Source organism: Macrobrachium rosenbergii, chromosome 54 (genome assembly GCF_040412425.1).
Source record: "Macrobrachium rosenbergii isolate ZJJX-2024 chromosome 54, ASM4041242v1, whole genome shotgun sequence".
Classification (NCBI taxonomy): domain Eukaryota; kingdom Metazoa; phylum Arthropoda; class Malacostraca; order Decapoda; family Palaemonidae; genus Macrobrachium; species Macrobrachium rosenbergii.
This window is the reverse complement of record NC_089794.1, coordinates 35,668,198-35,680,764: the sequence shown is the minus strand read 5'-3', so window position 1 is coordinate 35,680,764 and position 12,567 is coordinate 35,668,198. Positions and strand designations below refer to the sequence as shown.

At 37.1% G+C, this 12,567-nt stretch overlaps 1 protein-coding gene across 9 annotated transcripts in view; it reads left to right on the top strand.

Annotated features, from left to right (window-relative positions):
- Nucleotides 1–708: 708 nt before the first annotated feature.
- LOC136834970 (sushi, von Willebrand factor type A, EGF and pentraxin domain-containing protein 1-like) overlaps nt 709–12,567 on the top strand; it is a 240,286-nt gene continuing 228,427 nt past the window's right edge. For 6 of the 9 annotated variants that reach the window (XM_067097928.1, XM_067097927.1, XM_067097929.1 and 3 more), the window contains exon 1: nt 989–1,126. The gene's annotated coding sequence lies outside the window, so the exon portion shown is untranslated. Of the gene's footprint in view, nt 1,127–12,567 lie in introns of all 9 variants that reach the window. The other 3 variants (XM_067097924.1, XM_067097931.1, XM_067097930.1) reach the window with 3 other exon arrangements.

The following is a 12,567-nucleotide window of genomic DNA, read 5'->3' as shown; positions in this document are numbered from 1 at the left end:
TCACTTACAGTATATCTTCTCTGATAAGTCTTAAAAGCGTAATCGCCTCTCCCCTTATAAGTTCGTTCGAAGATGTTCAAGCCTCTATTATCTTATGGCTAATGAACATTTGATAAGATCCTTCTCTCCTCTCTGATTGGTTCGTGTCACGATATTCCTCTTTAACTGTTTCATTGAACGGCGTTAAAACGCTCAGTAGCTTCCTTTCTTTCTAAATGGTTCACTTGAAGACGTTCAGACGTCTCGTATCTCACTGACCCATTCAAAAATACCTCTTCTGTGATTTGTCCATTTAAGGGCTTTCATGGTTGAGAGATTTCCTTGGCATCTACTGTTTCTTGAATGGAGATGAGGTTGTTGAAGACTTTAAAAACTTCCGCCAGGAAGAAGGTAACAAGAGTGAAATTAATGACCATCGGAAGTTATGAAGCTCCATTACTCTCACTAAAACTCTTCTAACTTTTTCGAGGAGAGAAACTTCCAAACTTCTGAACTCTTATGACTTAAAAAGTTTCTTAACGGACGTACGTGTGTACGTGCATGTAGGGGCGAGTGTGTGTGTGAGTGTGTATGTGTCTGTCCGTAGAGGGGTCTCTATGGACGTCGGTTAGAGTATAAAGGTCTGTGCCTTTGCGCCTGTATAGACCTGAGAGTGGGACTGGGGCGGCCTCTCACGTCGATAAGGGTGGGTTCGCCCTACTTTCCCGCTCAGTCGAGGAACAGCCGGCGTCCGGGCAACACTGCGCTCTACCGCCGGACGCCTCTGCTTCAATCGAAGTGGTCGCCCAGTCGTTCTCTCCTATACCCTACTCACTTCGCGGTAACTTTTCCCTCTCCGCGTGAAGTTCCCCGCGAATTCCTCCCTGAAACTGTGCTCGTAGACGATGGATCTAACCGTTGACGGTAATTCTCGCCTGTAAATAGATTCAGAGGTCCCGTGATAAGAGGGTCTTTGGCCAGTAGGGTCTAGAGAAGTTCAGGAAAAGAACTTAACTTCGTTTCAAAGAAGAACAAGAGATCTTCGGTATCATGGGAGGCAGTATGAGACACCTACACATTCTTCTCCCATTTCGTAGACACTCATTTGTCTGGGGGTGTATTTTCTTCGTCAGCTGGAGTGTGATAGGTAAGGCTCATCTGTATATCGTGTAGTTGCAGCAAACACTTATGTAGGTAAGACCTACTTCCTAATTATTTAGTTATGATAGTTAACACTAAGATAACTAATACCGATTCGTGAATTATGCCATAATTACAATAGGAAACAATAATGTAGGTAAAGCCCATCTTTTCATTTCATAATTGAGAGTAAACACCAAGGTAAGGCCCATCTATTAGTCAAGCAATCTAAAAAATCGTCTCTTCAGCATTACTAACTTTACATTTAATCATTTGTTAGGGAGGGAAAATGCTAGACGCGTTTAAAAGACATACAAATGCATGTTTTCAGTTTTTCCAGCCCTTTTTCAGACTTTGTAATCATGTTTTTCTAAAAGTAAGCCTAGGTTAAAGTAAACACGTTTTAAGTATCGTTTACTTGAGTTTGCTTAAGAATGCCTTGATACTAAATGAAAATAATCTCAATAAATGAAGTGATTATGATAGAAACTGCTCAAAGTTTTTCATTTGATGTGGCTTTTCACTTTACTATTGCTTTGGTGAGTCTATATATTTAAAAAAAATGTCATTTTCTGTTGTTTATTATATAGTCGGGTATTTTATAGTTCCTAAATCGATGTATTAGCCTAAAACATTACTTTATTCAATCACGTTGTTATGCTTAAAAATATTACTAAATGTTAGTTTATTATTCTGCCATTTTCAAATTCTTCTCGCCATTGTATCAAAGCTTTGAATATTACTAGCGTTATCTTGAGACTGTAGTGATATAGTTCTACTATGCCTTCGCTTGAGACATTTAAAACATCAGTGATTGCAGTTGGTTGCAAGAGACTAAACAAAGCAATGTTTAGTAATGTTTTGAATGTCTAGATCGAAGGCATAGGTCAAATGCATGTCTACACCAAGATTACGTTCAGTATATAATACTCATCAAGTTTTGGTACGAAGGCGAGAGGAATTTGTAACTGGTATTATAATAAACTAATATTTAGTTGGTTTGCTTAATCTCTTGCAATCAACTGCAGTCAGTACGACAGTACTTAACAGTTAAAGCAGAGAGTACTCAAACGCATAGTACCCGTGGAGCTGATTTATGGATTTCTTGTCATTTAAATAAAAAGGATTTTCAACTGGTTTAAAGAATTTACAGCTAAACTGGCGATATATATATAATACATATATGTATATATATATATATATATATATATATATATATATATATATATATATATATATATATATATATATATATATATATATATATATATATATATATCGTCAGTTGTTAGCAGAATGGTAAGTAGGTCTGACCCACATTTCCCGCCATTGACTTTACACTCGGATTATCTTTATCCCATCCGTGCTAAAGTTGAATTCACTTGTAACCGGATGTTTTCGCATTGATCCCGACGCTCTATATCTCTTCACAATTTCATTTTTAACTTTTATGTCTTATTGAAAAGGCTTTATCAGTCTATCTATCTATTCTCTGGGAGCTTGGAATTTCATGTCATTGGTCCCTGTAGGCTTGTTCCTGTGAATAGGGATTTACCTTCCGAATAATAATACCAAGAATGATCAATCTAACTCTTCTTCTCCTCAGGTGTTCATTATAGCAACTTTTTAAACAGGTTTCTCTCTCTCTCTCTCTCTCTCTCTCTCTCTCTCTCTCTCTCTCTCTCTCTCTCTCTCGCAATTAGCGATCGAAAAATCAATAAACAGGAAAGGTTCGACTCGAAAGTCTGGAAAGAAGCTCTTGCAAAGACCTGCCACTTTTATGCTAAAAGTTAGGAAACAAAAGTTGATCTTTCTTCGACCCACAGAAAGTAGCTGACCATCGGTGGACGCTGGAGATCCGCAAGGGACATTAGCTACCACCAGGAGACTTTGACACCCTCTATTGGACGTTAGTGGCCACCAGTGGGTGATGGTGACTTTGATACCCACTACTGGACATTAGTGGCCACCGGTGGACTATGGTTGCCGCCATAAGATGCTGGTGGCCATCATTGGACAATGTTGAGCACTAATGGATAATGATGCTTACCATTAGCTATGATGTTTACTGGTGAGTAATGGTGACCACCAATTAACATTGATGGTCACCAGTGGATGTTGGTGGACAACTGTTGCCAGTGGTGACTCCTGGTGGACAATGGTAGCCTGCTGTGGCCTATGGTGACTTCTGGTAAACAGTAGCAATCATCAGTGAGCAATGATGGCCACCCGTGGATGAGTAGCACTAGTGGACATTGTTGACTACAAATAGATAATGGTGGCCTCCAGGTACACTGGTTGTAAACTCTGGACAATGGTGTGTCTAGTACACAATAGTGGCGACTAGTACTATTGGAATAAGGTGACTACTAAGGTGTAGTGGTGACCACCAATTGACAATTTAGACCAACAGGGAACCATAGCAGTCACAAGTGGCCATTGGAAGCCATCAGAGGACAACAGTGGCTATCAATTATAGCCACTAGATGATTTTGGTGGCCACTAGTACACAAGGTTGTGGCTAGAATACAATGATTCCCATCCGTGGATAGCGGTAGCAAACGGAGGACAGTTGTGGACCCTGGAGCCAATGATGGCCACTGGAATACGATGTTGTCTATTGATGTCTCAACAAAAGACACTGGTAACGACCTGTAGACATTTGCTTCCTTCAGTAGGTATTGATGGCCTCCTGTAGACAATGGTGGCCTTAAGAGGACAAAGGCGGTCTCAAGACATTGGTTACCATTACAGAGTGGCTACAGCTACCAGTGGGACGATGATAACCACTAGCAGAGTGGTAGCTACTGGATGACAAGCCTGCCCGCCATAGTACAGTAGTGGCCACTGAACGTCAGTGGACACTGGTTGCCACCATTGGATAATTTTGACCACCAGCAGACAGTTGTGATGACCAGAGGGCATTGGTGGCTAGAAATGAACTGCTGCCAGTGGTTAAACGTCAGCATCAGTGGACACTGGTGACCAGCAACGGACATTTGCAACTGACCATCGTTGGTCGTTTGTAATCAGCAACAGATATCAGTAATCAACAACGAAATGATATTTTCTGAAAGTTGTTTAACATTTTATGGGTAAACATAATAGTAATGATGATTATAAATATAATTCTCAACATTCACGAGGGTCAGCTGGAGAATTTAATTACGCTAATGGCAACGCTACAAAAGAGAAGGCGTAAAGAGGAGTAGGTTTTGTCACAGGATACAATAGTCTCATCCCCTAAAAGATGGGAAATTATAGACACCAAGGGAAGTTAAAACAAAGGCTAAAGGGGAGCTAAAGCAAGGAATGAATCCCAAACGCTGACAAAAGAGATGTAAAAGTTGCCAAATTAAAGGGTTAACTTAATGTAGTAATAGCTAGAGATCTGAGAACTTTAATTTAAGCAACACTCAGTCTGGCCAGCGCTTTGATAAGTGGCCACCATGAAAAGACAGATGCTGTAGGCACATGTGCCCCCTTGAATATCCATAGGGCAAGGGTGTTCGGATAGCAACCTCAACGCTAAGATACTTGATGAAAACTAAGGGTTCCTCCTCCTGGCATTTCAATTTTTAAGGGGTATTATATATATATATATATATATATATATATATATATATATACATACATATATATAATGTGGTCTAGTGATTGCGCTGCTCATCTCAGCAGCTACTTAACCACAGTTCGACTTCCAGCCCAGGAGGAACTCTTAAGACATGTTCCATTTGTGCTTCAGTTGTTCTCATCAGTGAATTACGTACCTGGTAGTTATAAGACTGTTTGAGAAGCAGTACCCAGGATCGAATAATGACGTCGATTTAACTTGGATCTAAACTAGCAGGATGAGTCCAGAGGTCCATACCATAGGGATAAGGGCAACTTAATCTAAAACCAACCAAGTACTGGGCTACCACCATCTTCACCTATATATATATATATATATATATATATATATATATATATATATATATATATATATATATATATATATGTGTGTGTGTGTGTGTGTGTGTGTATGTATATATATATACATATATTTACATACTGTATATACGTAATTATGTGTGTGTATTTTATCACGAGTCACAACGTCTCCAGCATACTCCACTTAAACGTATCGGAAGAGATGAGGAGGAGAAGAAGAAGAAAGTAAAAAGCGAAGGAAAGAAAAGATATGTGGCATGAAGCCAAACCGGTTAATAAATTACGGTAAAACTTGACTCAAGGCACTCCTCGTTTTTAGGTAGTGATGTCTAAAAGTCCGGGAATTTACCTTACGATTCTTCTTGAACCAAATAATGTTTCTTTCTGCCTCGAACTGGGGCAGTGGGTTGCCTTAAAGGGAACTTTGTGCTGTGTTTTTGTTGACATTATTACTATTATTATTATTATTATTATTATTATTATTATTATTATTATTATTATTATTATTATTATTTATAAAAAATCCCGTAATAGCATGAGTAACTAGAACAGTGAAGAAATCCACAGTGGTGTAAATGTAAATATATATTTGAAATATATTTTTAATGTATATTTACATATACCACTGGATTTTTTCACCATTATTATTATTATTATTATTATTATTATTATTATTATTATTATTATTATTATTAATCTTTTGCTAGTTTTTTAGCCTTTTAGGATTGTACTACACGAGTATTTGCAAATTCAGAATAATAACAGTTAGAGAGCCATTTAGAAGACAGTGAGATTTCTGAAAATTAAACACTCATGTCTCTTTTGTGGTTGACATTTGCTAGGAAAACACCACTAGGGTTCTGCAGCTTTCTATAAAGTTGTTACCTCGGTTATTGAAACACCCATAATATAAACAAATAAATGGCTGGAAACATGTAAATCTGACACAGTGCATTAGAACTCAGTTTGAGGTCAATGGACAAAATATTCGAGGTAAAACCTTTTAGTGGTTTTGCTGGATCGGAGAGCTTTCATTTCATTTTACTTTATTTTATTTCATTTATTTTTCGTACTTTTGTTTTCTTTCATTTTGAAATTTTTTTCGGAGGGAGAAAATCCTGCAGTGGAAGGGTAGAGCTTTACAACTTTCGTTCCCCAGTCATGGTCCTACTGTATAGCCAGTTTCGATGTCATTCTAGGTCAATTTCTGAATAACATTCAGGCCTATTGTCCAGCTCTGGGCTGTCCTCTCTCGCCAATGGTTCCTTTTTAAGTATATAGAATGAAGGCCCTTTTGTTTGAAATTCAGGACTGTACATAACACCACATGGGTCTAGATTTGTCGACAACCATCTATAAACCGTTATTTATATAAATAGATTAATAATAATGGCAGTGATAACAATTAGTCATATAGAAGAAACTTACCAATGCTACTAAGAACGAAATATTCATGTCCATGAAACCTCCTAACAATAACCATCATCATCACAAAATAGTCATCCCGAGGGAAATTCGGACTGGCTGCTTTCGTCGTTTTGTAAACAAACATCTCACTTCGAAAGATCCTCAACGTTCCCCAACCATCAGAGGGATAATATCGGTGATCACCGGACAATTTCCCGATAGTATCTGCCATAAAACAGTCTGAGAATTTTCTTTAAGAACTAACGAGTATTTCCTGGTTTCCTGATATCGGTTATAAAACTCGTTGCCGAAGGGTCTTTGGAGTACGATCGAGCATTGATGAGTATTTTTACCATTTTTCTTTTCCACGTCGTCGTGAAGATTGGAGTCAGTGTTGTTCAAACTCAGCGTGAAGGTCAATATGTAATAACTGTGTTATTGAAAGTGGCAGCTCTTCTTTTACATCGTGAAGATTAGAGCCAGTATTGTTCAAACTCAGCGTGAAGGTCAATATGTAATAACTGTGTTGTTGAAAGTGGCAGCTCTCCTTTTACAATACAGAGGGAGACCAGCCCGTGGGTAAATCTAGTGGAAGAGGAGTTGGGAAGGGGAATGTGCATATGCCTAGGTATACGAAGCAGCTGCAGTTGTATAAATTTCCTGCAGAGATGGTCCATCCTTAATTCAGCAGCTGAATGATGACCTTGAGAGTGACTGTTGCTCTCTTTTGTTGTTATGAATTGAAGTGGCGTATGGATATATATAAATATATGCGTATCTTTCTATTTATATATATAGTTTTTAGAAAACTGTAGGCAAAACCGGTCATAGACTTACACCTTGTGTATATTTTTTCATATATATATATATATATATATATATATATATATATATATATATATATATATATATATATATATATATATATATCACAACTTCAGTGTACACACACACACTGAAGTTGTGTGGCTATATTCTCACTAATCGTGTTAGGCTTCAGTGAGAAGGGGTGATTTAGATTCCAGATTCTTCAGTTTACAAAATACAAGTATTAGCTTCCGAAGACATACAGTCTTCCTTGTCAGGTGCTGATACACTGAGGAAATAACAGCTGCACCCGGGTATATATGTACTTCTAGCGTCTGTTGTTTTCCTTTTTCTAATTTTGTCTCATTGAAGCCTAACACTATTGTATACACACACACACACATATATATAGGCCTATAGATATGGGTGTGTGTGTGTGTGTGTGTATGTGTATGTAAGTATATAGGGAGAGGAGGAAGACCTGGGAGAAGGTTGAATAGACAGTGTAAAAGAGTAATTGGATAGGAAGGGCCTCGACATACAGAAAGCGCGAGAATGCACGCAAGAGAGGAATAAATGTTCCCAATGTGTGTAGGGGGTTTCGATACACAGCTGGTAAGCCTTACGAAGTTCAAGTACGAATGTGCTAGTGAACATTGTGTTGGTTTTTTTCTGATCTCTGATGAAACCACATATATATATATATATATATATATATATATATATATATATATATATATATATATATATATATATATAATTTATATATATATATATATATATATATATATATATATATATATATATATATATAATATAATATACATAAGCCGCTTCCCATATGAGAATTGTCTGCGAATAAGGCTAGGCTTATATATATATATATTTAAGCCTAGCCTTATTCCCACAGTTCTCATTACATGATACTACACGTGTGGCATCTATCATGAAATAACCTAAAAGACAGTAAACCTGTTAATATACAGGGAAAATGTTTGCATAGGACTACTTAGTTTACGCCTACATTACTAAAATGTCGAAATGCTTTCATAATCACATTTCGCAGTGTTTCATATTAACACACACCATGAATCTTTAATTCCTTAACACTTCACCGCATTAGGCCTATTTCATTATGCAACAGCACAGTCATGATCAGTGTATCTCTCCTTTAGGGTCAAATCTGTTGCAAATGTTTTTGCTTTATAAGTAGAAAGTTAGGTTCAAAATATTCCTTGCTCTCTTGAAAAAAAGTATTACACACATTTATATATATATATATATATACATATACGTATACATTTATATATATATATATATATATATATATATATATATATATATATATATATATATATATACTTGTATATATATATATATATATATATATATATAGAGAGAGAGAGAGAGAGAGAGAGAGAGAGAGAGAGAGAGAGAGAGAGAGAGAGAGAATCGGCTTTGAAGATAACGCAGCGCGTTCATTTATCCTCATAAACGAGGGTACTCCATCCCCTCTCTTTCTCCAAATAGCTCTCATGTGATCTCACTTGCTAACTCACTCCACCCAAAAGCTGCCTGGAGGCTCCGCCCATCCTCTCTTAATAAATGAAGTGATTGGCGTCGTCCCTTTTCATTTTTATTCTCTTTGAGTAATAATTAATGTCTCCTTGCTCTCTTTCTCCTTATTATTCGTAATATAGTGACTGGGTACATATATTATTAGGTTCTGCAGTGCTTCTTGAGACTATTGATTGGAGCTGTTTTGTGATTGCTGTTCCCTAAATTTAATATGTTTGATAGATACTCAGTATTGCATAGATGTATGGAAGCATGATTTGAAATGAGTAATGTAAAAACATCATTGTTTAAAGAACCTGTTTTCAAGATTCACGGTCTAAGTAAATGACAACCATTCCAAAATGCAGCGCTGAAATTTTAGACTCCATGTAAGGGGATTAATAAAAACTAATTTCAGTAATTAGATTCAAATGGTTAATTAAAATCAGCTTTAAAGGAATTGTCATATAATATTTAAATTTAGAAAATCGCTTTCTAGACCATCCAAGACATAACGCATTCGCGTGGATTTCTTGAGGTTCGTTGTTGTTCCTGGCTTATCATCATCATCATTATCCAAGCTTATTTCTCAAGGAGCTCGTTCCCGTGCGACAGCGAGGGCCTGGAATCCTCAGTTACGTTCACGATTTTAAAAGTGCTTGGGTTGTTGCTCCATAAAAAAGTGGCTCTAACCGAGCTGGAGTTTCTGGTAACGTGAAAAAGATATGACGACAGTGCTTCGTAACCGTTACAACGTTTGGGGTTCCATATCCTATTGGAAAGTCATCCTCAGCATCGGCCAAGGAATGAATTGGTTTGATAAAATATTTTTCGCGTGTAACGAAATACTGTTCTGCCGTTTCCCTGACTTTAACAGGACGATATGGCCCTTCTGGTGGTGAATTTTACTGTAAGGAGGTGCAGAGATAGCCAAAACACCCGTGATGGAAACGTAGCCTATTGTGAGTGATTGACGCCGAGCCATAGAATCACAGAAGGATATGAACTGGCAGTTTTTCATTGAGGTTGGTGGACTGGCAACCGCCTTTCTTTAATAATTTTCCATATAGACATGAAAACAACCTGCATACATAGGATATGTATAGGATTAGGAGTAAACTGCCAATTAGGTTAGTATTAGAATACAAGTATATGTAATCTAGAGAGGCAGTTTTTGCAGTTATTAAATCAGGGAAGTTGTGTTATGTTAACGCTTAGTTATAACTAATACCTTTGTCAATGACATTTACGTAGTCTATATGGAAGCTGTGTTATTTTTAAACTGCTTAGTTATAACTAATACCTTTGTCAGTAACATTTTCATAGTTTGCTAGTTTATATGTTTTCTTGATACAAGTGTCCGTGATAATTACTACCCACAGCGAAAGAGTATCGAAACATACCGGCTCATTTTGTCTGACGTGGAAGTCGAAGCATCTTTGCAGTTCAAGTTATTGTTGTTCGCAATTCCTCGTTGGACGAGTCGGTAGAGTTCTCGACTATCACTCTGCTAGGCCCGAGTTCGAGTCTCCGACCGGCCAATGAAGAATTAGAGGAATTTATTACTGGTGGTAGAAATTCATTTCTCGGTATAATGTGGTTCGGATTCCGCAATAAGCTGTAGGTCCCGTTCTAGGTAAGCAATTGGTTCTTAGCCACGTAAAATAAGTCTAATCCTTCGGGCCAGCCCTAGGAGAGCTGTTAATCAGCTCAGTGCAGTGGTCTGGTTAAATTAAGGTATACTTTAACTTACTGTTGTTCGCTGTCGTAATATATAATGGCATCACCACAATTAACATTGTTATCTTTGCTGTTGGTTGTTTTTATTATAGTCATTGATATCATCGGTGTCTTATAATGCCAAACACACCCAGTAAAAGCACGTATAGACAGTGATTCTGAACTGGACTATCGTGCTTAGTCGTCACAATGGTAGAATCGTTTGAAACAGGAACCTGGCTTTTCACGTATTCCAGGGAGCAGTCGAATATGTATATAAGAAGTAAAATGTTCAGTAGTCTGTTTCGCAAATATCGTTACCACTAACGAGAACCTTACTAAACCATTACCAGCTTTCTGTAACTCTGGCTATAAAAGAGTGTGACCTGAATGGTATAGGCCTAGTTTATGTTATGGTAAGTTTTGTTTTCGTAGTCATTACATATATAGCAGAGCTCAACTAGCACCAGTTAATAACGTTCCAATTGTACTGATTTAAATTGTATTGTTCGCTGGTAAAACATATTGGATGTCATTCTTCCCGCGCAAACAAAGGTACTGATCTTTGTGTGGTAAGGTAATGAACACGAGCGTCTAATAACTTTTCCCGCCACTACTGGGTACTTGTTTTAGATTTATCGTTGCCCAGGTAACACCGCCATTGTTTTCATTAATTACCCTTGTTCTTTCAAAATATTTGATGTTTCCATTTTCATGTGCATGATCATTATTATTAATAATAAGGCCGATGTCTCAACGGTTTGAAAATATTTATTTCAAGTGCAATCATTTTTTCAGGGAGAGGTATAACCATTCTCTCTCTCTCTCTCTCTCTCTCTCTCTCTCTCTCTCTCTCTCTCTCTCTCTCTCTCTGATCTGGCGAAAATACACTTCGAATGAGTAGTAGTAGTCGGCTGCTTGATGTTGATTGGCTGAATGTAACATGTCCGAATGTCATCGTAGTATTTCATGTATGTACTTGATAATCTTGTTAGAATCTTATTTATTAACCAAAATTTCTCTGTCAGTTGTATGTCATGTTTGTGAATAATGCTGTGGTATGGAGAGACAATATAAAAATGTGTTCGTAAATGCAGCACGGTCACCGAAGTGAACGTCTTGAAGTGGGTTTCCCATACACATTTCACGCTGAACGTTTTTAGGTATTTCTCATATTTCTCAGGTCATTGAGATAGTTTGCACTTTTGTTACCATATATTTCAATTCACTGAATACCATATATTTCCATTCACTACCTAATATTTATCTTGATTTGCCGTTATCCCCCTTTTTTTTTTATTCTGAAGGTTACCAGAACTAGGAAACACTACTATTTATACTCCGGATCTGACTGGAGAGCTTGATGCTTTTAGGATGCTCAAGAACAAGTGCCAGTGCTTTCTGCGGGTGTTGCTTGCGCTGTACTTTAAGGAGTAAACCTGTCAGTAAAGTCTCATATTAACATGCCTTGTATAACGCCTGACGGTGGAATACGTCGCCTCATAAAAGAATGATAATGTATCTTTAATTAAAGTTTACGAAATTATGGGTCTAATTAAAAACAACAGCGATAGACTTAATAATTTGTTGTTCAAAATTTTTTGGTTACAGCAATGAGTTTGTAAAGATATGAACATAGATGTCGGTTATTTCTAGTCATTTTAATGATTTACAATCCATGTTTAGGCTGGAAAAGTATGTAGAATTAACGGGCATCCTTTGTTGACATATGTAACATTTACAAAATTGTATCAATCTGTTGAATGCATAGGCTTAAATTTCATGTCACCAAGCACTCGCACGGTATTCCTAAAAAATTTGTAATGTTTTGCTGGATTATGATGCAAGACGTTACCGTCTTAACTTTGACTTATTTGATTTATAGACACGTAACCGTAAGGGGTAAAAAAAATCTCGGTTGTATTTGCATAATTTTTGATAAATTTCGTTTATTATACGTGAACTGAGGGTTTCAATGTTTAGTCTTTCCTAAATTCTCGTTTGTTGAAGGAATGGTATACTAGG